The sequence below is a fragment of the Vicugna pacos genome, chromosome 7, assembly GCF_048564905.1.
Source record: "Vicugna pacos chromosome 7, VicPac4, whole genome shotgun sequence".
NCBI classification, from domain to species: Eukaryota; Metazoa; Chordata; class Mammalia; order Artiodactyla; family Camelidae; genus Vicugna; species Vicugna pacos.
In genome coordinates this window covers 85,698,629-85,723,451 of record NC_132993.1, presented here as the reverse complement: position 1 = coordinate 85,723,451, position 24,823 = coordinate 85,698,629, and the positions used below count along the sequence as shown (strand labels likewise).

The 24,823-nt window shown below is 55.4% G+C and overlaps 1 long non-coding RNA gene across 1 annotated transcript; it reads right to left on the bottom strand.

Moving 5' to 3' along the window:
- LOC116281360 (uncharacterized) lies at window positions 1-23,578 on the bottom strand. The gene is made up of 3 exons (XR_012074628.1): window positions 23,069-23,578; window positions 3,599-3,709; window positions 1-220 (listed from the first exon to the last, which is right to left on the bottom strand). It is a non-coding gene; the product is annotated as an uncharacterized lncRNA (long non-coding RNA).
- Between the last annotated feature and the right edge of the window lie 1,245 nt (window positions 23,579-24,823).

Sequence of the window (24,823 nt, the reverse complement as noted above, 5' to 3'; positions counted from 1 at the left end):
ATGAGCTTCTCCAGCTCACAGTTCAGAAAGGGCCTTTTTCCCTTTTTTCAGACGGAGTGGCTCTTCACGGCGACATGAGCGGTACCTTGAACCTCGCAAGGTACGGGCTGGGACCCACGGGCTTCCCGTGCCCGTTGCCAGGCGAGCTCTCCTGCCAGGCGGCGTCTCTCAGCTCCACCCCGGCTGCTGTGTCCCACAGGAATCCCGCAAACCCGGGCCCCTGCAGGAGAAGACGAGGGTTAGTGTGTGTAGGGGGTCTATCTGGTGGCAGGGCTCAGCCCTGAGCGGAGGAAGAGGCAGGTGAGCCCAGGAGGAGACGATGGGGAGCAGCAAGCTCTGCTCTGGGTCCTGAGATTACATGCCCAGGGGCTGCTTCCGAGACAAAAGCACACCCAAAGCCACAGCGTGTGCCTCCTTGTCCCCCCACCCAATTTCCCAGACCGGCAATTTCAGGGAGCTTCACATACTGCCAGGGGTGCCTGGGCTCTTCTCTTTTTGAGGGGATGGGGCGGGAATGGGGACCCAGATTAGGCATGGAGTTATCTTTTTAATCATCACACCCCATGAAGTAGCTGCTCACACTCCCATCTGTCAGATGAAGACAGCTGCTCAGAGAGGTTAAGTAACTTCTTTAAAACCCCATAGCTGGTAAGTGGCAATGCTGAGGATCAAATACGAGAATCCAAAGGGTGGTTTTGCTTACAACAGCTGGGATCTGGCACCTAGCAGAAATTCAATAAACATGTGCTAGATGAACAGAGGTCAGGAGTAACAGTCTCAGTGGTTTGGAACCGGTCAAGGGTCCTCTTCAGGTGGATGGGGCCCCACGTGGGGGTCTGAAGCCCCAGGGCAGTGCGCTGCGAGGGCCAGTGAGTGGGGCAGACAGACAGGGTGGTGTGAGCAGGGTCAAGGTCTCTGGCCATCAGAGGGACCACTCTGAATCTGCCTGCTTCCTGCTGCTGCCACCGGGTGCCTTGTGGAAAGAGGAAAGTCTCCCCCTACCGCCAGTCCGGCTGCTGGGGGCTCTGTGCAGGGGTCGGGTATCAGCAGTGTCACCCGGTGGGGGCAGCGATGCTCGTTGCGAAAGGAGAAGTGACTGCATATCCTGAGTGGGCTCTGGCCGAGTCGCCAGCTTCAGCTTAGTCCCGGCCGCACGTGTGTGGCAGAGGAGGGAAGGGAGGAACAGCGTTCTGCCTGCTGTGCGCCTTTCTATTTTAAAATGATCGACCTGCCCACCCACTCGTGGGGGCACTAGTTTAACAATGAGAAGACCTGGGTCTCAGAACCACCTGAGCCACTTAGCGGTGGGATCTCTGGGGAGCTGCTGTGTTTTTCTAAACCTGTTTTCTCAGGTGTAGAGTGAAGGAAATATGATTTGCCCTGTTTGGATCAGAGGGTGATACACCCTTCCCCCCAATTTACTGTTTCCCAAGCGGTGGTGCCAGAGTAACCTTAAGTACCACTAAGGTCACCCTCTGCTGTAAAACCCAGGGGCCCTCCGGGTGGGCACCTCCCTGTTCATCACTGCCTTGCACGCCTGCTCGCCTATGTTCCCAGCATGACTGGGCCTTCCTGGCCTTGTATTGCTGCTTCTTCCACTACTGGTTCCTCACATCCTTCTGGGAGCTTTTCCCAAGCCCCCAGCTCAGGTGGGCCCTTATCCAGAAGAGCTGCCCTCAACATGGCGTGGTGGGAGGAGAGGGGGCATTAGAGTCAGAGAGCGCTAGCTGGGTCGGGGCCTGAACCCCACCTCGCATCAGCTGGATGACTTCTGGGCAAATCATTTTGTCTCACTAGACCTCAGTGTTCTCATGTGTGGACCGCCCCTCCACCAGGGGGTGAGGCTGGAGACCAAGGAGGAGGCACCTGGACGTCCCTTCAGACACTGGAGAAACGGCAGCTGCTGCCACACTCTCTCCTGCTGCTCCGCGGTCCAGGTGGCACATTTGTGACTTGCACACTGTTTGTTACATCCAGACAGTGTTTAAAATAATTTTAAAATGATCTGCCCACATTTAAAATTCAGGAAATTTCACATTAAAATCCAGATATTGGCACCTTTTGAGAAACCAGGAGATTTGTCCACTGGCCCACAACTCTCCATGGCAACCTGAGACAGGCACCCGCTCCCTGCCCAGCACCACCGGGCCTGTCTGCCACCCGTGCCTGTTAATCAAGCATTCAATGCACGTTATCTTTCTAAATCCTACAGCCATCCTGTGAGTGAAGAGAGGGCTAGTTGCTCCCGTTTTACAGATGAAGGACTTGAAGCTGCGAGGTTTAAGAGGCTTGAACTTGGGCCTCCCTGCTGTTCTCCAACAGCCCTGACACCCTACCTGGAGTCCGGTTACCCGGCCTGTCCCCACCACAGGCTCTGTCAGGCTCAGGTTCGGATCCCCGGACATGCAATGAATGAAAACAAGCTGGGCTGGGTGGCTGGGTCTGTTTTTGTCACCATATAGATCTGGCTTGTAACACAGTGCCTGGCATGCAGTCGCCTTTCTAACGATTTGTTGAATATGAATGAATAAAAAGCGTTAAATGCGCTGTTAAGAGCCTTGTGAACCTACCTATGTGTGAAGTGCTATTAAAAAAAAGGAAAGGGGCATTATTGTTATTTTCATGTGGACTGAGAAGGGACAGCTGTGGGCTTGAGTGGTAAAGACCAGATACATTCCAGTTTGACAATATTTCCAGCCTCCTGTGAATGCACGCTGGCTCCCACCTACAGCAACCATTTACACACTCCAAAAGCCAGAGAAATAGAACATAGGTCACACTTTAAGGTGTAGCTAAAAAGAGAGCTTACTGTCAATAAATGACTGGATACTTTTAATCCAGTAAACATTTATCAGTTAAAAGCCTCAAATCTCAACATCACTCAGCTAAGCACCATTCATGTGTGTTTACCAGCATACTAGGAATACTAGAGAGAAAAAAATATAGCATCTGCATTTATAGAAAAATTATATGATGATACATTTTTTCCACTCATAATTAGCCGGGTTTTTTTTTTTAAATCTACAACTCCACTGATACTGAACATTTCAAGTGAATAAAAACCGATCTTGAATATGATATGCCAGAGTGAAAATCTATATATACAGAGATTTACCCAAACCCAGATGGGTGATCCTACTGAAAGAACATGCAAAATTAAAATCGGCTGAAAATTCCCACAGACCATTTCCACGTGCACAGTTCCTCCCACTGAAAGCCAAGAGTGCACACGCAATTAAGTGGGTCTGAAGTTTTCAGTCAATGAACATGGGCTCGCCACAAACTTGGCAGCGGCTGGAACCGTGGAGAAGGGATTATGAGCACAAAGGACAGAAATACCCTACTTGTGGCCTTGGTTCCAGACAGGATTTCTCCTCTCCTCCCAACACCCAAACTCCCATTTCCGCTGGGCGGCAGTCCCTTCCCGATCCAAACAGGAAACGAGAACCAGGGCATTTTGAAATGAATGGCAAAGAGCTAAAAAGTGGGCAGAAATACAAAATCACACCAAGGATGTTGGCAAAGGAAACATTTAAATGTCTAGGGTTGGGAGGAAAAGAAAATGGGAAGAAAATCCAAGTTCTGCAGATGAGGATACCTTCTGGAGCTGAGTCGAGGGCGTCTCTGAAACAATGAACTTCCAGCATCCTCGCGGCCCCTTCCACTTGCGGATGTTGGGCAGGATTGGCTGGTTGAGCTCCGTACAGAACTGTGAAGACAGAGCACAGGTTGGTGTGTGTTCTCACAGCAGGCAGAGCCAGTAAACCTCGATCCTGACTCATCAGAGTCTCATCAGATTCCATCCCCGTATTCTCAAAAACCAGGGTCTGCAAAGACCCAGACGACAAAACAGGTACCACAAATTAAACAAACTGTCCACCTATGAAAGACACAATTATCACCTGGGGACACTCAGTTCACAGCAATCGACTCTCTTTGCAGCATTTTACTGCAAATAGTTCAAAACAAGTTGTCAGAATCCATTTAATTCTTGTAACACTAGGGGTTTCAAGGTTCCACGAGGGTCTACATCAGTATCAGATGCAGAGGAAAAAAGATGAATACATGGTGTCTTGTCTTCCCACCGTGGAGCTTAGAGGTGCAAAAACTGCCCCCAGAATTTAGTTGATAATAGTGAAATAACTTGCATGATGAAAAATGGTAACTAGACAATGTGATCATTTCATAATGTATAAAAATATCAAACCACTATGTGGTATATCTGCGACAAATACAATATTGTAAGTCAGTTATGCCTCAACTGAAGAAAAACCAGCTGACCCCTAGCTTCACCATGAGCCATCATACTGTCCACCTTGGTTTTGCTCTGAGAAGAAACGCCTCCTGTCGTGATGGTTCCTACGCCCCACGTGTGTCTACAGGGTGAGATTCTTTCCGCTTGTGCGTGTTCCACCAATATGGAACCAGAAGGCGACTTTATCGTCAAGGAAAACTAAAACTGCACAGGCAAAGTAAAATGAGGAGTTGAAAAACTATGGGCTTGAAAGTGTGTGGACCAGTTCCTCTAATTCACGCCTCACATGCAACCCTGCCACTTGCGGATGGCTACTTTGAGGGGTCCTCGAATTTTTCAGACACGGGCTCAGTTTTTGAGATGCCCTGACATCTGGTACTGCCCCTTCCCAGTGACACCCTCCTGTCCCTTTGCTTCATGCACCTCAGAGCACCCCACTCCTCTCTGTCTCTGCCCGGCACTCCAAGCGAGTCTCTTGGCTTCCTTCTGGGGCATCACTGCTCTTTCTTTAATGAGCCAGCCTTACCTAATCTTACTCAGCCCCACGGCTTCAGCTTACACCTCTACCCCAAAGGCCCTCAAAACTATACCTGCAGCTCAGATTTCCCTCATGAGTTGTGAATTGCATTTCAACTTCCTTTTTAACATTCCCATCTGGAGGTCTCTATAGAAGTGAAAACCCAGCAGCAGGTCCCAAAGGAACATGCCATTCCTCTGCCCCACCCCATGCCCATCCTGGTTCCTGGCATTTGCATCCTTCCGGCTGCTCTGACTCTTGCCTCTCCTCCTGTGTCCCATCTTGCATCCAGCCCCGCCCATCATCACGTGTGTCTGGAGCACCCTCTTTCTTCTTCCAGTCCCACTGCTGTGGCCTGTTTCAGAGCCCCATCTCCTCTCACCTGGGTCACTTTTAAGAAGTCTCCCTGCCTCTGTTACCTGGTCACCTTCCACCTGTCCGCTGGGTCAGTTGTGATGGCTGCACTGATGCCCCACCCCTCGAAGTGTGGTCCTGGGCCCAGGAGCATCAGCATCACCTGGGAACTTGTTAGAAAAGTTCTGGCCCCATCCTAGACCTACTGGATCAGAAACTCTAGGGTGAGGCCCAGTGATCTGTGTTTTAACAAGCCCTCCAGGTAATCCTGATGCCTGCTAATGTCTGAGAACCACTGTAGCTGCTACCTCCTCCCAAAGCATCTGCCCCAGATTTGGGGCAGCCCCTTCCTGGAAGGCCTCAGCTGCAGAGAGCAGCACTTGTGCCCCTCCTGAGGCGCTCACATCCAGTGGCCGAGAGATGGCAGGATCTAACGGTCTGCTCTTTGCTCTCCTGTTGCTTATGCTGTAAGAGGGAAGATGAGGCATAAGCAAGTACTCAGCCAGTCATTTCTGTGGCAACTGCTATGGAGAAAATGAGACCGGGCAAGGGTGGAGCGTGCTGGGAGGCTGCTCCAGATACACGCTGCTCTAGGAGTTAAGCTGCCTTTACAGTTAGATGTTAAGTGCCTGCCTCTCGCCAACAGTGGTTGCCATAAGGGAAGGGACTGTACCCGAGTCACCTTCATGCAGCCCACCTGGCACAGCGCATGGCGCCCAGTGACGCTCTGAAAGCATCTCCTGGTGAACCAGGAGACTCCAGGGAAGACCACCGTCCTCAAATCCACGTGTGATAAATGAGAGGAGGGACTGCTCCTTGAAGCTAATTATCTAACATTGCCTCAATTTTAACCTGACTTTGAGTTTGCCTGGGAAGTGTTCTCTCTGGGATTTGCTCATCGGTGACTGTTGTCCACTCCCCTTTCAACACTGCCCAGAGGCCGTGGACAGTGTTATTCCCGAGGGACGCTTCACCCCAGATGAACCCCCATGGCCAGATGGTCCTGGCTGGTAACTATCCCTGGGAGAGAAATGAACCACTTTGGAAAATGCAAGAGGAATTTATCAACTCTGACTTTAGGGATCCAGTGAGGAAATGTACTTACAAATGGTCCAATTTCCTGCTGGGGAATCATTTGCTCAGTAGAGTAATCATTAGAGCTGAATCCAAGAATCGTTAAAAGTGAGAGCAGCTCTCCACTGCCCATCTGGTGCCTCGCTGCTCTCCACGCAGGGGGTCCCAAGCCTGGCTGCTTGCCCGAGTCTCCTAGGATGTACCCCAGGAAGCTCTATTTTTAAACATCCCCCCCAGGTGATCAGCCAACCAGCCACATTACAGAGCCTCAGCCTCTCGGGGCCCGCTGTGCTAGGAAGAGCCATCTGCAGGCAGCCGGAAATCTCATCTCTCCTAACCCTCGCAGGACCTTCAGACATCTGGAGACAGATGAACCTCTCGTTCACGCCGCAAACCCCAGTGCAGCGTAAACATGCCCACTCCTGGCAAAGCCACTGTGATCGGCAGGGTGAGAACCGGGAAGAGGGGGCACAGGCTGGCATGTTTCCCACGTGCACCACTCCTACAGACAGGCTTTGGGGACTCACGTGGTGCTAGTCCAAGTGTGCTCATCGGTATCCCCTGGGATCTGAACATGCTATTGAATTAGAATCCCCAGCGAGGAGCCTGGAAATCTGTGCTTTAACAGCCCCTCCAGGCGACTCTGACTCGAGATGCAAGTTGGTGTTACTGATGAAGGAAAGACGTTCTCCATTTTCTTTGCTTTATACCTGAAAGACGCTCTGCACAGGGAAACTCTGGGAGATAAGGAACCATAACTCCTGAACCCTGAGGTATGTAAGGTATTTTGTAAGGTCCTTGATGACCTCTCTGGGCCCACAGAGTAGATCGTCCCTTTCCCTGCCCTCTTCTTCAGTATTTCTCATGTTATTGGGGACAATTAACAATATAAGGGACCAGGGAGAAGACTGCTGATGGCCGAAAGCCCCCTATGCCTAAACTTTCATGATCAGCGTCAGGTAAGGGGCAGGTATTCTCTTCTATTTCTAGGGCTGAAAAAAGACTTGCCAGCTTGTTGACATAGCTGTCTGTTTGCACCTACAGTTCGCAGCAAACCTAAGGATGGGAGCATCTTTTGGGTCCTTGCTACTCAGAGTGTGGGCTGTGGACCAGTATGTTAGAAGCGCAAGCTCTCAGGCCCAGCTCAGACCTCCTGCACTGGGATCTGTATTTTCCCAAGCTCCCGGAGGTGGGGAGGGTTCATGAGCTCAGCCAGCTCTGAGAAGCCTGCTCCAGAGCCTTCCCGTTTTACACACCGCCCCTGGCCCCCCACAGCGCTCACTCTACCAGTTCTTCACGAGTACAGCCTGGAAAGGTTATGCCCCAAAATGAGTTCACATTCAAGATTACATGGCTGATAAAAGAGTTAAGAGGTAGGGTCTGAACTGAGGTCTGTCTCCTGATGCTCCACCTCCAGGCCCGGACAGGACAGGTGGGGCAGGTCAGGCAGGTGGGGCAGGTGGGGCAGGGGCAGGCTGCAGGGGGTGGGGCCAGCCCACCTTTAGCGAATCCTTAGATCCTTTCTCCCCAAAATTTTAAAGGAAAACAAAAGCTTCCTGCGAGAGCCCTCCACATCTGAATTCTGCCTCACGGGTCTTTTTTTTCTTTTCTTTTCAGAACAGCTGGTTCTCAAATTGTCTGCTTCGCCCACATACCAGAAGGAAGACATATTACTCGTAAGTAAAAGTGGCTCACCATGGCCAAAAGGATCCTGCTGCAGCCCTGCCTCTAAGATCCTTTCCCAGGGCCCAGGGGTCTGCGGGATGGTGGGGCAGGGATTCCTCCGCCCCTTGGAGGCTCACTGGGCAACTATCATTTCCTCATATTGAAAGAAAGAGGTGGGCTTGTTTCTTTGGAGCCTTGGTAGTCTCCTCAGAGGGCCACCTCCAGGGGCTGGAAGAAGAGGAGCACGGAGGAGCTCGGGACCCTGGGCCTGTCATCTGACATCCTGGGTCTCAGTCTCCCCACGTGTAAAGTGCAAGGATACGAGGAGAGGACCCCGCCAGAGGCTCTTCTGAGTCCTGCAACTGCCTGATGCTAGGACACGAGGAGGAGAGGGTGGAGAACAGGGAAAGGTGGGAGCATGCGGGCAAAGAAGTGTAAAAATGGCAGAGAAAACACGGGATTCTCATAAGCATTAAAACTCCTTCTTCCCTCTTTCTGTGATAATCGCCACGTGAACTCCACGAAGAAGTGGGTTGCGATGACTGGGTTAACGTTCCAAAGGCTTTCTCCCAAACAGGAAGAGGACAGTCCACTCTGCCAAAACATAGCATCAGTTGTTTTCCTTAACGTGCCCTACGCCCCATGGGAAGATCCTTTGCTAAACTGCCAAAATATAACTTACTTACTAACAGGTAGTCATTCCAGTAGGTTCAGTTTGGGTAAATCCAGCAACAGTAAGAAAACATAGGTGGCCAATAATCTATGACCAGGTTAGCTCCTGAATGCTCTGAAAAACCGAGACCCAGAAGCAGGAGGAAGGGGAGGAAAGGGGACGAATGTTTCCTAAGTGCCAACTATTTGGCACTTTTCACATATTATCACCTTTAATCCCAATGCCAACCAAGGGAGGCAGTTAATAATTCTCTCATTTGACACGTGGGGAAAGCACAGTTCAGAAAGGGAACACAGCAAGGTCACTCACTGCCGGCCAGTGGGCCGGGCAGGATGAAACCTGGGGTAGCCAAGCCTAATGCTCAAATGCACGTAGGAGAGAAGGCCCCGGAAACGCATGTTAAACCAACGCACCCCACGTGACAATGCACACCCACGCATCCCAGATTTGGGGTTCCCTGGAGCTAAAAGCTGCACGGCCACCATGCTGCTAATGTCAGCTTCCCAATGTGCCAGGCTGCATGGCCTGGGGACACTGCTCTCCCAGGGAGGTCAGCACATCAGGCTGCCGCCTTCCTTCTGGTAGGGTCAGGCACCAGCAGGACACACAGCCAAGCATTCAGAGCTTCCTAGGGCAGCCCCTGCTCTAATGGCTCATGGCCGTCCCTCTCCGTCTGTCGGGAGAAGCAATGGACTCACGGCCCTTTTGTCACTCCGCCCGCGAGCCCCGCTAGGTCAGCTCCATGTACATGCTCTTTCACAGGGACCCGAAAGGACTCTGGAGGACTGTTCGTCCTTGTTTACACATTCTTACCATGCTGAGGAAGATACAAAGCAAACAAGGAGGCATTTCCTCAGCCTCCACAACCAGCTGATCGTTAGCAGCTTTCTCAGAGCCCAGGGAAGTGACACCCACATGCACTCCTGTCAACAGAGCGGCTGCTGGTTCTGCTGGCCTCTCCTCTGTGCTCCCAGAAGTTACTCAGCACACGTTTCCTGACTGAGATAGTTAAACATAAGCAGGGCCAGGACGGAGGTGGGGGGGCGGCCTTGTCAGGGCAATTAGATTTCTTTGCAAGGGCGATTATAAAATGGAGAGTAAGGAGTTGAAGGTTTTGTGGAGCTGCAAGCCAGGTTAGAACAGGGAGGGAGAGGCACAGGGCCCAGGACCCTCGCGTGGGGGTTCCACACTCCTGTGCTGCCACTGTCCTCATCATCCCTTATTTCTGCCCTTCAGGGACACTTCCAGAGGCTCTTCTCCAAATGTCTCCAGATGCTAAGACTCTTAATCCTCGTCTGTAACACGGGGACAGAAATCACTCCCGCCTCTCTCGTTTGGTATGTCTGAAGCAGGGAGCACATGGCCCGGCGCCCAGCAAGCCTTCTGTGTTCCTGCAGTTGTCCCATTGACTGGGCCACACCCTCAGGACAGAGCCAGGGACAAAGGCTCCCCGCCTTCAACAATTCCTCAAACACGCCAGATGAGGAAGTGGGCAGGAGCAGGGTTGCGGCCAAACACCATCAAGTTGCGTGCTGGAAGGGAGAGCCCCCTAAAAGTGCAGAGACGGACAGACAGACGGGACACCGTAGTGTAATGGTCTCTGTGAAGAAGGGAATGGGTTCATCCAATCATTCAATAAAAACTTAATAAGCACTGACCACATGGTCATCCTGGACTAAATTCTAGAGCTATAACAATGAGCAAAAGAGACTTGCCCCCTGAGCTTCCCTGCCCACTGAGCTTACAGTCTGGGGAAGAAGGGTGTTGGGGTGGCAGTGTAGGCATAGTTCTTTTTTGTTTTTAATTATAGCAAAAGTACTTTTATTGAGGTCATTCTAGTGCCAGGTACTTAACACATATGAATTTATTTCATTCCCACAACATTCATCTAAGGTAAGTGTTATTATGATCTTCATTTGATGCATGAGGAAACAGAGGCACAGAGAGGTTAATTAACTTGCCCAAGATCACACAGCCAGTAAGGGACAGAGCCAGCATTTGAACCCTGATAGTCTGGCTCCAGAACCCATGCTCTGCATACAGCTGCCTTCTGTCTCTGTAGTCACAGTTATTAATGAAATAATCTTCCAAATGTAAAATTGCAACTGGAATTTGTGCTACAAAGGAACAGTTAGGAGCCTGTGGGCATCCAAGATGGTAGGGGTGGGGTGGGGTGAGTCTGACTTAGGGAAGGCTTCCCTGAAGAGCTGAGGTGTGAGTTTAGAACTCTGGGGTGAGAAGGTGTTAATCAGGCAAAGAGGAGAGGAGCATTCCAGGCAACAGGGGAGCATGTGCAAAGGGCCCGTGGTGGAGCCCGGCATGGAGAGTCTGTAGGACAGAAAGGTCAGTGTGGCTCCGGCAGAGATAGTGAGGGGCAGAATGGTGAGATGAGCTTAAAGGAACAGTTAGAGACCTGGCTATGCTGGGCCCTGTGGGCCTGAAAGGAGTTTGTGCCTTATCCTGTGAGCAACCTCAAAAATCAGTGAAGGGCATAAACACCAGGTCTGCATTTTGAAAAGGCTACAGGGCTACAGCATAGAGTGCAGACTAGGGAAGGGCCAGACCAGCCAGCCAGGGCACCAGAGATGAGGGAGGCTCGACTAAAGGGAGAGCGGTGGACAGGTGTGAGAGACAATCAGGAAATAAGCACACCGTGGCTCAGAAGAATTGAAAACAGACTCAAATACCAGTACATGAACGTTCACAGCAGCACTATTCCCAAGGGCTGAAAGATGGAAACAATTCAAATGTCTGTCGATTAATGAGTGGATAAATAGAATGCGCTATATCCGGACGCTAGAACAGTATCGAACCACAAAGGAAAGCCGAACTCATACCCACGACATCACTGACAGGCCTCGGAAACATCAGGCTGAGCAGAAAAGCCAGACACAAAAGGCCACAGATTGGATGATTCTATCTACATAAAACATCCAGAATGGGCAGGTCCACAGGGACAAAAAGCAGCATGGTGGTCACCAGGCACCAGGGGGAGGGAGGGACGCGGCGTGACCGCGTAACAGGTACCAGAAACTAGAAGGAGGCAACGGCTGCACAACACGGTGAAGGTACTAAATGCCACTGAATTACTCACTTTAAGATGGACTCTGAAATAGTCAGTTTTATGGTATAGAATTCACATCAATAATTTTAAAAGTGACTTGGGCAAAGGGTGAGATGGTTTAAGGTAAAGCAGAGGAACCACTCTTTTCATTCGACAAGCACCAGGCGCTATTCAGGGAGACAGCTGTGAAGCCGGGCTGCTGCTCACGGAGCCCGGGATGAGCTCGGGAGCAGGGAGGCCGCCTCTGGGTGGGGTTTATTCCAGCCTCCTCTCCACACGGTTACCATGCACCTGGGAGAGATGCACACAGCCTGGTCATTCTTGGAACACAGATTCTTTGAAGCTCGAAAAAAGAGACAGTTTAAGGCCAAATAAAATACTTCATCCCAAATTAGGCACTAATCTTGTGAGTAATGATTGAAACTAATTATTCTAAGTGGAAGCAGGTCTGAAAATAGCACAGAGTTTTGGAGGATTTTGTGGCTATTTTAGAAGAGCGTAGGAAGTTGCAGGTGGGGTGAAGTACCCCAAGTCAGAGCGGAGACCCTGGGATGGCCACGCCATGACCTGCACCAAGTGTGCCACTCCATAGATTCTGTCGTTTTTACGTCAATGGAGACACATGCCAACCATGAAGGCTGAGAATGCAGAGTTTCATCTGGTACCTCCTACTGAAATGCTGAACCAAGAATTCAACAGGAAATGTCAACCATACATGTTACATCATTTCACTTGTAAGCAAAAAGGCATCTGCCCTAACATGATGGTAACATTTCCTAAGTCAAACCATGCTGACTTAGCCGACCACTGTTCTTCCTTTCCTAGAGTCTTCTTCCCTCTTTGATACTTTTCAGGTGAATAGGCTCAAGGAATGAGTAAGATGGGTATAGACAGAGGAAAGACTGACTCTAAACCCTGACATATCATCCCACAGTCCAACTGATTAGTAAGAGCACTTTTACCCAAGAGCAACAGCCAGGGCAGGGGTGGGGAGAGAAGAAGCCAACACAAAAGGGTGGGAAACGATTATGCAGGTACTTAAATCCAAAGAAATAATGAAGGAGCAGAACAAAGCTGGCAGTTTATCCCTACCTTCCCACGTGAACACCCACATATTTTTTAAAACCCCAGAGATGTATTTTCTCGGTCCAGAAACACTGAAGACTAGTTCATTCTTAGACTCACTCTGGACAGCGAGGCTCCAGCACCTCCCACACGTGTTTCTGTGAAGAACCCAGGGTTATCGAGGAACTGTCACATTCAACAGAATTCGGATTCATGGACCCTCAGGGAAATTGCTCTGGTTGCCCTTTTTCTTCTAAAACGTCGGCCTCCAGCTATTCTAAATGGTGTTGATGCAGCCTGCCTGTATCAACCAAAAAGCAGCATCTTCAGCAGCAATAACCATAAAGACTTCAAAGCTGCGGGTGAAAGGATTACAGATTCATGACTTGCTTCATTTGCATTATGCCAAATCCTAGGCTTTAAAGCCTGTGTATTCCCTATTTTATTTCAGGGCAAACCACACAGATTTGATTGTTCTTTCCAAGAGACCTGTGATTTCTCACTCCCAGTTTATGGCAGCAACAACCACAGGTGGCAATTCACGAAACAGCATTTTCATTTTGGAGAATGTCCTGAGACTCACTGGTTCTCAATTTTCTGTGCTAACAGGAGACATGGAAAGCCAAATTCCCAAAGTATCTTTCAGTCGATCTCCCTCCCCATCACATATTCGGCCAGAGACAAATTAAAATAGCTAAACTGCCTGATGTTAGTTTGGCAGGCTTCTCAGGCTTCCTCCAAATTACTGGGAGTGAGTGGAGTGAAAGAAAACAGGACAGAGAGGAATGTCACAAAGATCAAGTTGTACACCAGGCCAGGGCCACGTGGACGCCGGGACAGTGTCCTGCAGGCACGAGGATAACTCCACATTGATGAGCCATGACCATGGCGTGACCACGGCGTGACCATGGCATACAAGTCACTAGAATCCTCACCACGTGCCAGCACCACGGCTGGCTCTTCACAAATGTTACACGGTGTGACCCACAGAATGGCTCTAGAGGGAGGCATCATCCTTGCTCAAGAAATGAGAAATGTAGGGTTGGAGTGGTTAAGATCACCCATAGGGCAAACGGCAGAGCCAGGAACCAAATCCACATCCATAACCCCATTATACCACTTGGCTTCCACCTGAAGCAATTACAAGGACACAGAGGGGGAGAAGGAACAGCGGAGCTGGGAAAGAGCGGAAGTCACGCCCATTTTCACACGTCACTCTGCATGTCACAACCAGGTCCCAATGTCCATCCACACTGGAGGGGAGGGTGTGGTGGGGGCTCACACGAGGAAACGTGACCAGAAGGCATAAAAGCAGAGAGCATTGTGGGGCAGCCCACCCGAGGGGCCGAGATGAGACACTGGGCCTGAATCTAAACATGACACAGTGACCCAGGAGGTGGTATGCCAGCGAGAACGAAGTCACAGTTATGTTCAGTTTCTCCCCACCCCCCGCCCCGACAGGGAGCTGGGAAGCAGGTGGCAAGGGGAGTGACTTTCTCCGGACCCCAGGGCAGACCCCACCCAGGCTGTGTGGGGTGTGCTCTGCGCTCCGCCAGCCCTCTCTGGGGCCCTCCCTTTGCCGAGTCTGCACGCGAGCTCCCTGTGATGCCAGCCCGTGGGACTGACAGGTGAGGCAGGTGTTTGTGCCTCTGGAGACACGATGGCTTCCCCGGGAAGGAGGGGCCAGGATGATCCCCACTGTGCCGACGGGGGACTGGGGAGACCCTGAGAGGCAGGCAGCTCGTCCAGGGTGACAGCACTGCAGCGGACGGCTGGCCGGGTCCGAACCCAGCTGCGTCCTCAGAGCTTGGCGCCCTGGCTGCATCCAGGCCTCCGCAGGGTCCTGGGCAGGGGGGCCGGGTTGGCGTCACTGTGTGCGGACACGGAATGGGCTCGGAGGTGAGCAGTCAGCAGTCCAGAGAGGCCCCTGGGGAGCTGTACCGAAGGAGGAAGCTTGGGGAAGGGGATCCCAGGAAGTGACCTTCCTTAACTGGCAACCGAACCCAACAGAACTTAGACCCGAGGTCACCGGGCACCCACTCTGTCCAGAAGCCCCTACTCGGCTCACCCGCTTGGTGAACTCAGCTCAACTCAGTCACCCATGTTCTGCTGCATCGCAACACCCCGAGGCCGCGGTGCCCGGAAGGCCCACAGCCAGGGGCTGGGCCAGCGGTGCCGGCGCTGGCTCAGCTCTCACCCCAGGCGCCTCTGGCCTTTTGGCCACAGGGACCCAAAGGTAACCCAGGGAGGCCCGGGGCAGGCCCGACCAGCCCAGGCCACCACTCAGACCCCACCCGGGTATAGCCCCACATCCCCTTCCCTTTGCTGGTAGAGGTGGGCAGTCACGTTGGGCTGGGGTGGGGGGGCCTGCCTCAAGCACGAGCAGGTCAGAGGCCTGGGGGGCCTGTCACGTCCGCACCCCGGGTCCCAGGTGGCGGGCTGGGCTGTGGCCAGCCGGGAAGGGACCTGCCGCACGAGTCCAAGCCCGTGCCCTCTGGCTGTGTCTCTTCCCTCCCGGGTGGCCGTCTCAGCTGACCAAGGTCCCAGTCTGATCGGGCAGCAGAGGGTCGAGCGGGCAGAAGCAGGAGTGGTCCTGGCCGGGCAGGGCTCTGAGACCTCCGGGCGGGGCCCGCTGCCGCTCACTGTCATTGCAGAGCCGGACACTGCAGGAGCCGCTGGATCAGGACACCCACGCCGCCTCCCCGAGCGAGGGGCCGCTGCACGATTCTCAGGGCCAGCACCAGCTCCGGGTGAGTCTGTACACGGAGGGGTCCCCGCCACCACGACGGCCTCCTCCCCAGAAACCGCCCAGGTGGCACACCAGGGTCCTGCCCGCGGCTGACGGGCAGCTCAGCAGACCCGGCTCTGACCTGGAGTAGCTCCCTGCGAGTCAGGTGGAGGACCAGGAGCCCACCGAGGCACAGCCCCAAGGTGAGAAGGGCGGGGCTGGTGAACCTGCCCAGCTGAGGGAGGGCCGAGGGCTGGGCCACACAGGGAGGCGTCCCCAGAGGCTGCTGCTGGCACCAGAGCAAACATTGCTCTCAGACCACCTGCCTACAAGAGTTCAGTCACAAAACACATCCTGTGGGCACTTGCTGGGTGAGAGCTGTCCGCAGAGCTCTGGGAAGATGTCCGCCCTTGAAGAGGCCCACGGAAAGGGAGGCACGTGGCTCAAGTTTTCCTCTCTCAACGCACGAGCGAGCGCATCCACGAGACTCAAAGCTCTCTCCACTTCCAACAGTCACAGATCCAGAGCAGGCGCGGGCAGGGGAAGATGCCACAGACCAAAACCAGGACCATCAGGATCCAGCAGGAGACCCCGAGCTCCCTCCTGCTGCTCCTGCAGCTTCTGCAGCTCCGGCAGCTAACGCTGCTCCTGAACATCCTGCAGCTCCTGCAGCTCCTTCCGCTCCAGCAGCTCCCACTGCTCCTGACGATCCTGCAGCTCCTGCTATTCCTCAAGGTCCCGCAGCTCCTGCTGCTCCTCAAGGTCCCGCAGCTCCCGCTGCTTCCAAAGGTCGTGAAGATGCTGCACCTGCAGCTGGACCGCTGGGCCATGGACAGCCAGTTCAGGCATCAGCAGCCCCTGGGGCTGAGCCCCCTTTGCGCCCACCCGCACCTTCTTCTTCAAAATCCCACCGTGAATCCCCTCCCGCACCCGACCTTGACTTCCATTCCCCTGAAGTGATTTGTGTTTGGTTTTGCTTCACTTGCCACTGTTTCGTTCATATCGGTTATGGCATCCTTTATCTTGCCTTTTTAAGTTTCTTTTAATAAAATAGAGACTTTGTCCCTCTGAAATTCTGCAATTCAGGAGCACTAGGTGCCTTCACGATGCCGTGCGAGCATCACTGCCATGCAGGCTCACACCATTCCTTTCTTCAAAGTAAAATCTTGGATCCACAGCACGCACCGAACCGCACGCCCTCACCCCCCAGCCCTTGACAGCCCCGAGTCCTCTTCCCCTCTGGGTGTCTTTACCTCTCCTGGGTGTTACCTGTCATCGAAGCCACAGGAAAGCTGGCTTTGCGTGCCTGTACACGTGGCTTAAGCGTGGGCTGCTGATGTTTTCTTTTGTTTTCACTTGAAATCGCATTTTGATTATTTGAAATGGAAATCCAGGTGGGCTAAAGATGTCATGTGCAAAATGAAGCCCTTTCGGTAACTCTCTGCATAACCTCGGGGGAGGCGCTGCTCTTCCCCCTGGGACGCCCCAGCCACAAGACAGAAGGGAGATGCTTAGCTCTTCCTGGGGCAAAAACAAAAGCACACAAACCAAGAAACCAGCAAAAGCCGAGAAATATACCCGGAAAGGGACCCCGCGACCCGCGAGGTCCCAAGCTTGGAGAAAGGCTACACAACCCCGGGGTCCAAAATCCTCTCGAAACCCAGCGCTCTAAACAAACAAAACACACACGCAGATCCAAGGAGAGGCACAGCAGGTGGCCAGTGTGCGTTAGACGAGCTCGACCTCTCGGGGGAGGACACAGGCAGACGGATACACTGTGCAGACAGCACTGGTCACCATGACGCTGGCAGGGCTTTAGCCTGGTGACAGCCAGCCCTGGTGACAACGTGAGGAGGCAGAGGCCCCAGCAGATCCCCCGGATGGATGAGAGAACAGACACACCTCTCCAGGGAAACAGTGTGCAGGACGCATCAAAGGGCCACAGGCGCAGCAGCCCTTCCCCGGCAGTGCCGATCCTTACAGCTGACCCCACCAAAGTGCTCGCACAACTTGCAAAGAAGGTTTTACTTCAGCAACGTGAAAACAATCAGTATGTCATCAAGGCGTTTTCAGAAGTGACCTGCCCTGGGCCCTAACATTACAAACCAAGAAATACACAGGTACGCACGTAAATGTACACGCACATGCATCCAGGAAAAGGGACAGAGAGACTGACACACAGACAGGCAGAGGGAGAGAGAAACAGAGAGAGAGAGAGACAAGACAGGCGCTGAGAGACACAGAGGGGGAGAAGGAACAGCGGAGCTGGGAACGAGCGGAAGTCACGCCCATTTTCACACGTCACTCTGCCTGTCAGAACCAGGTCCCAATGGCCATCCACACTGGAGGGGAGGGTGTGGTGGGGGCTCACACGAGGAAACGTGACCAGAAGGCATAAAAGCAGAGAGCATTACGGGGCAGCCCACCCGAGGGGCCGAGATGAGACCCTGGGCCTGAATCTAAACATGACACAGTGACCCAGGAGGTGGTATGCCAGCGAGAACGAAGTCACAGTTATGTTCAGTTTCTCCCCACCCCCCGCCCCGACAGGGAGCTGGGAAGCAGGTGGCAAGGGGAGTGACTTTCTCCGGACCCCAGGGCAGACCCCACCCAGGCTGTGTGGGGTGTGCTCTGCGCTCCGCCAGCCCTCTCTGGGGCCCTCCCTTTGCCGAGTCTGCACGCGAGCTCCCTGTGATGCCAGCCCATGGGACTGAAAGGTGAGGCAGGTGTTTGTGCCTCTGGAGACACGATGGCTTCCCCGGGAAGGAGGGGCCAGGATGATCCCCACTGTGCCGACGGGGGACTGGGGAGACCCTGAGAGGCAGGCAGCTCGTCCAGGGTGACAGCACTGCGGACGATGGCGGGCCGGGTCCGAACCCAGCTGCGTCCTCAGAGCTGGCGCCCTGGCTGCATCCAGGCCTCCGCAGGGTCCTGGGCAGGGGGGCCGAGTTGGCGTCACTGTGTGCGGACACGGCATGGGCTGGGAGGTGAGCAGTCAGCAGCCCAGAGAGGCCCTTGGGGAGCTCTACGGAAGGAGGAAGCTTGGGGAAGGGGATCCCAGGAAGTGACCTCACTTCCCTGGCAACCGAACCCAACAGAACTTAGACCCGAGGTCACCGGGCACCCACTCTGTCCAGAAGCCCCTAGTCGGCTCACCCGGTTGGTCAACTCAGCTCAACTCAGTCACCCATGTTCTGCTGCGTCCCAACACCCGGAGGCCACGGTGCCCGGAAGGCCCGCAGCCAGGAGCTGGGCCAGCGGTGCCGGCGCTGGCTCAGCTCTCACCCCAGGCGCCTCTGGCCTTTTGGCCACAGGGACCCAAAGGTAACCCAGGGAAGCCCGGGGCAGGCCCGACCAGCCCAGGCCACCACTCAGACCCCACCCGGGTATAGCCCCACATCCCCTTCCCTTTGCTGGTGGAGGTGGGCAGTCACGTTGGTCTCGGGTGGGGGGGCATGCCTCAAGCACGAGCAGGTCAGAGGCATGGGGGGCCTGTCACGTACGCAACCCGGGTCCCAGCTGGCGGGCTGGGCTGTGGCCAGCCGGGAAGGGACCTGCCGCACGAGTCCAAGCCCGTGCCCTCTGGCTGTGTCTCTTCCCTCCCAGGTGGCCGTCTCAGCTGACCAAGGTCCCAGTCTGATCTGGCAGCAGAGGGTCGAGCGGGCAGAAGCGGGAGTGGCCCTGGCCGGGCACGGCTCTGAGACCTCCGGGACGGGCCCGCTGCCGCTCACTGTCATTGCAGAGCCGGACACTGCAGGAGCCGCTGGATCAGGACACCCACGCCGCCTCCCCGAGCGAGGGGCCGCTGCACGCTTCTCAGGGCCAGCACCAGCTCCGGGTGAGTCTGCACACGGAGGGGTCCCCGCCACCACGACGGCCTCCTCCCCAGAAACCGCCCAGGCGGCACGCAAGGGTCCAGCCCGCAGATGACAGGCAGCTCAGCAGACCCGGCTCTGACCTGGAGCAGCTCCCTGGGAGTCAGGTGGAGGACCAGGAGCCCACCGAGGCACAGCCCCAAGGTGAGAAGGGCGGGGCTGGTGAACGTGTGCAGCTGAGGGAGGGCCGAGGGCTGGGCCACACAGGGAGGCGTCCCCAGAGGCTGCTGCTGGCACCAGAGCAAACATTGCTCTCAGACCACCTGCCTACAAGAGTTCAGTCACAAAACACATCCTGTGGGCACTTGCTGGGTGGGAGCTGTCCGCAAAGCTCTGGGAAGATGTCCGCCCTTGAAGAGGCCCACGGAAAGGGAGGCACGTGGCTCAAGTTTTCCTCTCTCAAAGCACGAGCGAGCGCATCCACGAGACTCAAAGCTCTCTCCACTTCCAACAGTCACAGATCCAGAGCAGGCACGGGCAGAGGAAGATGCCACAGACCAAAACCAGGACCCAAGGATCCAGCAGGAGACCTCGAGCTCCCTCCTGCTGCTCCTGCAGCTTCTGCAGCTCCAGCAGCTAACGCTGCTCCTGAAGATCCTGCAGCTCCTTCCGCTCCAGCAGCTCCTACTGCTCCTGACGATCCTGCAGCTCCTGCTGCTCCTCAAGGTCCCGTAGCTCCTGCTGCTCCTCAAGGTCCCGCAGCTCCCGCTGCTTCCAAAGGTCCTGAAGATGCTGCACCTGCAGCTGGACCGCTGGGCCACGGACAGCCAGTTCAGGCGTCAGCAGCCCCTGGGGCTGAGCCCCCTCTGCGCCCACCCGCACCTTCTTCTTCAAAATCCCACCGTGAATCCCCTCCCGCACCCGACCTTGACTTCCATTCCCCTGAAGTGATTTGTGTTTGGTTTTTCTTCACTTGCCTCTGTTTCTTTCATATCGGTTATGGCATCCTTTATCTTGCCTTTTTAAGTTTCTTTTAATAAAATATAGACTTTGTCCCTCTGAAATTCTGCAATTCAGGAGCACTAGGTGCCTTCACGATGCCGTGCGAGCATCACTGCATTGCAGGCTCACACCATTCCTTTCTTCAAAGTAAAAACTTGGATCCACAGCACGCACTGCCCCCCACGCCCTCACCCCCCAGCCCCTGACAGCCCCGAGTCGTCTTCCCCTCTGGGTGTCTTTACCTCTCCTGGGTGTTCCCTGTCAATGAAGCCACAGGAAAGCTGGCTTTGCGTGCCTGCCCACGTGGCTTAAGCGGGGGCTGGTGATGTTTTCTTTTGTTTTCACTTGAAATCGCATTTTGATTATTGGAAAGGGAAATCCAGGTGGGCTAAAGATGTCATGTGCAAAATGAAGCCCTTTCGGTAACTCTCTGCATAACCTCGGGGGAGGCGCTGCTCTTCCCCCTGGGACGCCACAGCCACAAGACAGAAGGGAGATGCTTAGCTCTTCCTGGGGCAAAAACAAAAGCACACAAACCAAGAAACCAGCAAAAGCCCAGAAATATACCCGGAAAGAGACTCATCGACCCGAGAGGTCCCAAGCTTGGAGAAAGGCTGCACATCCCTGGGGTCCAAAAACCTCTCGAAACCCAGCGCTCTAAACAAACAAAACACACACGCAGATCCAAGGAGAGGCACAGCAGGTGGCCAGTGTGCGTTAGACGAGCTCGACCTCTCGGGGGAGGACACAGGCAGACGGATACACTGTGGAGACAGCACTGGTCACCATGACGCTGGCAGGGCTTTAGCCTGGTGACAGCCAGCCCTGGTGACAACGTGAGGAGGCAGAGGCCCCAGCAGATCCCCCGGATGGATGAGAGAACAGACACACCTCTCCAGGGAAACGGTGTGCAGGACGCATCAAAGGGCCACAGGCGCAGCAGCCCTTCCCCGGCAGTGCCGATCCTTACAGCTGACCCCACCAAAGTGCTCGCACAACTTGCAAAGAAGGTTTTACTTCAGCAACATGAAAACAATCAGTATGTCATCAAGGCATTTTCAGAAGTGACCTGCCTCGGCCCTAACAATACAAACACGTAAATACACAGATACGCACGTAAATATACATGCACATGCATCCCAGGAAAGACACAGAGAGACTGAAACACAGAGTGGCAGACGGAGAGAGCAACAGAGAGAGAGATAAGACAGGTGCTTAGAGACAGAGAGGTGTAGAAGGAACACCGGAGCTGGGAACGAGCAGAAGTCATACACATTTTCAAACAAAGATACTGAGGATGAAAAGCTTATTTCTCTTATTCCAGAAACAAAGCTACTTATAGTCTATTTTTATTTGAGAAAACTAATCCTCTCCATCGTTATTTACTACCATAATATATTGAATGGAATATATGTATGTTCTATTCGACGTATACATAGGTATATGCTACACAATATACGTTATACACAAAATATATATTAAATACTCAATTTTATATTCCATAAAAGGATCCTGAAATAATTTGAAGGGCACTGTAAACACTTGTACAAAAACCCACCTTTCAAAACACATTACGCGATGTCTTTCCTATTTCTCTGTAACTCCTATGCTAGCCAAACGAGCCACTAAGCAACCTAAAGATCTGTAATGAAGGGTGCCTCTCTTTGCTACTTTTATCCTTTTCACGCGCACAGCATAATCGGTGCTAGGAAGAAACTGATTTTTTCGGCCTTGGACCTAAATGTCACTATACATTTGGTTGGCTTAGCCTTTCCAAACAATCAAATCATGCCTATGTCACATCAAAGTAACTGCTAGAAAACAAAATTGTCAAAGGAGAGTTATAATTTCCTAAAATGGAAAAAGAACCTACCTTGTGAGAATGGGAGTTTTTCCAAATCATACAGGAGTCAGATCAGTGGGGTGGGGCGGCGGGAGGCAAGGGCACCAGCCTCTTCTGGCCCCATAGGGTGCGAGCGACTTCAAGAGTCCAGGTGCGGGGCAGGCTCAGTGGCGGGCTAAGCCCCACTGAGGCTTCCGCGCCCATCCTCGGATGGCCCAAGCAGCGGGGGCACAACTTTGGGGCCTCGGGAAGGGTGCGGAGCGACAAGGGCCCCGGGGTGCCCAGTGTGGGGAGCGACAAGGGCTCGGGAGTGCCCAAGGTAGGGAGAGGCAAGGCCTCCGGGGTTCCCAGGGTGGGGAGCGGCAAGGCCTCCTGGGTGCCCATGGTGGGGAGCGTCACGGGCTCCGGGGTGCCCACGGTGGGGAGCGACAAGGGCTCCGGGGTGCACAGGGTGGGGAGCGAAAACGGAATCCGGGTGCCCAGGTTGGAGGCCGATAAGGGCTCAGGTGTGCCCAGGGTGGGGAGCCACAAGGGCTCCAGTGTGCCCATGTGGGAAGCGACAAGGGCTCAGGGGTACCCAGGTTGGGGAGTGACAAGGGCTCCTGGGTTCCCATGTGGGTAGCGACAATGGCTCCGGGGTGCCCAGGTGGAAAGCGACAAGGGCTCAGGGGTGCCCAGCGTGGGGAGTGACAAGGGCTCCTGGGTACCCAGGTGGGGAGCGAAAAGGGCTCCGGGGTGCTCAGGGTGGGGAGCGACAAGGGCTCCCGGGTGTCCAGGGTGAGGAGCGACAAGGGCTCCAGGGTGCTCAGGGTGGGGAGCAACCAGGGCTCCGAGGTGCTCAACTGCGCCCACAGCCATGGCCCCTGGCGCGCAGAGTGCCGGCGCCCGCACTCCCCGCCCCGCGGAGGCCCGCGGGGCCTCCCTCCCCCCGCGCGGACCCGGGGCGGCAGCCGCCGCATCCCCCTCCTTCCAGCGCCCCGCGCCCCGCGACCTGCCGCCGCCGCCGTACTCACCTCAGGGACGCAACCGGCACAGCCGGCCGTCGGCCTTGTTCCCGCCGAAGCGTCTCACTGCGGTACTCCCTGCGTGGGCGGGCTGTTCCCCGGCGGTCGCACGGGGTTCCGGGGTGGGGGTGCGGGGAGCAACGAAACGAAGCGCCGCCTGCTGGCATTTTCCACAGGCCAGCGCCACCGCAGCCGCCTTGGGTCCGCACAGCCCCCTGCCGGCCGCAGCTCTTGCTGTCTCGCCGAGCCGACAAGCCTCCGAGGACAGGGGACGGAGCCGCGGCGCGAGACGAAGGCCGGCCGGGGGTGTGCGCAGACTCTCTCCTGTGGGGACTGCGCGCATGCGCACCAGCGGGGCGGGGCGAACGGCCGCTGCGTGGGGGCGGGACCCGTGACAGCCGCGTGGGGGCCGGCCCCGCCCAGGGGCGATGGTCCGGCTTAGCCAATCGCGATCGTCGGGTACCTCTTGGCGCGGGCGGTTTGAATGGTTTGTGGACCGCCCAAGGCAGCGGCAGGGTGGCCACGCTGCTGCCGTTTTGGGAGCTTTTCCGAGATCGGGATGGGAACTCGCCCCTCATCCTTTCGCCGGAGTCCCTGGGAAAGTAAAACAATAGTGACTTCAGGTAACGGTTACCTCGCGCACTTGGGGGGGGTGTCTCAGTGACCCCGCCCCCCAACCCCCCACCCCCCCTGCCACTTGACAGCACCGCGCCTGCCTCCCAGGAGAAGGCTGCCTGCGACACGTGCACCCCATGAACATGGGGAAGCAAGACCGGCGGGGTCCAGGCCGCGCGGGACTAGGGCACACATCCAGGGGCTCGCACCGGGCAGCCCCCATCCCCCCGCGGCCGCAGCCGCCGCGGCCCCGAGACCGCACCGCACCCGCCCCCTGGGAGCAGGCCACGGTCTGAGAGCCGGTCGCAGGTGCTCCGGGGCCGTCAGGAGCCCTCCCACCTTCCGGAGCTGCACCTGCTTCTGCAAACCCCGGCATAAGTGGCAGCGGAGACGCGCCGTTCAGGGGCTACTAATGTGGGGAGGCGGGGTACACTACGAACCAGGGCGGTGAGCCCGGACCCGCCTCAGGGCCCTAACGGGAAGCGCGGCCGGGACCTCACCACGCACCCCTCCCTGTGCGCCTCCCCAACGGCACAGCCCAGGCCTCACCCGCCGACTCCCCGACCTGCGCGCCCCCACCAGCGCCCCCTTACCTGCCTGGCGGCGGCAGCGAAGACGACGACCCGCGGCGGCCCAGACCCCAGGCCGCGTTCCTCCTCCGGGAGCTGGTCCGGGAGCATCTGGCTCTCGCCAACTTCTACAAGCTCTGGGCCGTTTCCGGGATCTGCGCGTCTGCGCGTGTGCGCCCCTCCTCCTCCCGCCCGCAAGGTGGACGCTGGGGCGGGGTCTCTTGCTGTATCGCCCTTGGACAGTGGGGCAGGGCGGGACCGGGCTGGGGGGGCGGGGCCGGGCAGGGGACCGCCCCCCGGCCCGCCCTACCTGCCCTGCCAGGTCTCCATCCCCAATGCCCCCACCCCACCACCCCACCACCCCACCAGCAATCGGGTCCGCACTCAACCAGGACTACCACTGGCCCGGGCCGGGGACACATCGCTCGGCCCCACTTCCCTCGGCCCCATTCCCCTCGGCCCCACTTCTCCTGCTCTCCTCCCTCTCCCCGTTACTGCCTCCCAGACCCGGGCCAGGCTCAGTTTCCAACTGGACCTCCAAGATGGGGCTCCCGCTCTTCACACCAAGAAGCAAGCACAG